Raw genomic sequence first — 1,699 nt, forward strand, 5'->3', positions numbered from 1 at the left:
TATTTTACAATTGAAATAGGTTATTATTTGTAAATATTATTTTTATCTGAGAAAATATCGTTTTAAATTACGTTGCTGAAATATCGTTTTCATAAAATGTACCCGGGAAAGTAAAATAAAAATCATTTTTATAAGAGAAAATATCGTTTTAAATTAATTATGGAAATATTGGTTTCATAAAAATTTTCTGAAACGATAAAATGATTAATTATTTCTTATCAATAATCGCTATAAATTGAATGGCTGAAATATTATTTTCAAATAATATGAGTAAAATAGTTTAAAATGAAATTGAACTTATTTTTTGTCCTAAATAATCGATATATTGAACAAAGCACGCAAATAAGGCAAAGATTTTATAAGAAATAGATACAACTCTTATCCAAACGATTCTTACATTCCCATTTATAAATATAAGAACATTTGAACAAAGATAGAGGAAATATGCTTTTATTATGAACTTTTGTTCCGAAAATTCCAATTAGTTTACTTGAATCCAAATCGGTGCCATTGCTTACAAAATTTCAAACTACAATATTTGAACCAATTCATTACGCTTACCATTTCACGGGCAATTATCAAAAAATTTGTAGTTATCCTATGTTAAACATAACTTTTCGAGAAAACATTGATATATAAACTACTGCAACGCATAATGAAGTTAGTTATTTTCGCTAACAAATATCACGTTACTCGAAAAAATTGGTGTTTTTATTTAAGCCAGAAAAAATGTCATTTACCCCTTTCTATTCTTGTAGCTTTCATCATTAATTCAAAAAGAAGTTTTTGCTATTAACTTTCAAATATAAATACAATAATTGATCATTATTTATTATCTAGTAAACAGTCAAATTAATAATCAACAACAAAAATAAAAATTAGTAGTAAATAAACTTGCAATGCACACAGTTTATTTACTTACATCAATCAATCAATCAATCACTGAAATTTAAATAACAACATTTTTCGTTTACGTGTATTCAACAGTTAATAAGAACTAAAAGAAAATAGCTCTTGCCACTGCACTTGTTAACTACACCAAATTATTTCCAATATTATTATTTTAGGATAAAAGCTGTTTACATATCCATAACGATTTCAGGCGAAATAAAATCTATGATAATCAAGGAAATAAATAGGACACTCCAAACGATAATGGTGTTCCAGTATGTTATAATTCTATGTTTTCGAAGAGAGAAAAAATGTAAACAAAAATTGCGTGATAAATTTTTCTAGTAATATAATTTGATACAAAAAAGGGTCAATATGTTACAGAAGAGTTAAAACGAGTAATAAAAAATGAAACATGAATTGTTTTATTATTATTATTTAGCATAAAAAATTTCGTTTTTTAATTTATTTATGATAATTTAGGTTTTATTCATTTCAACAAGTAATAATAATCATAGTTATAAATGTTATTATTTTTCTTTATAATGTAGTATTTAATTATTATAATTTATATATTATATTTATATATACTAATTAATATCATATTTATATATACTAATTTATATACTATATTTACATATATTAATTGATTATATTCATGTATACTAATTAATATTATATCGATTATTATAATTAATATATTTTAATTATCATAATTATTTATAATTTTTATTATTATGTATGTTGTGAATTATATTAAGGATCTTTACCAGGAAAACGCTCAGGTTTTCGATTTCTTTTTAAGTCT

The sequence above is a fragment of the Parasteatoda tepidariorum genome, chromosome 9 (genome assembly GCF_982258835.1).
Source record: "Parasteatoda tepidariorum strain Cologne lab strain chromosome 9, Ptep-v5.0, whole genome shotgun sequence".
Lineage (NCBI taxonomy): Eukaryota > Metazoa > Arthropoda > Arachnida > Araneae > Theridiidae > Parasteatoda > Parasteatoda tepidariorum.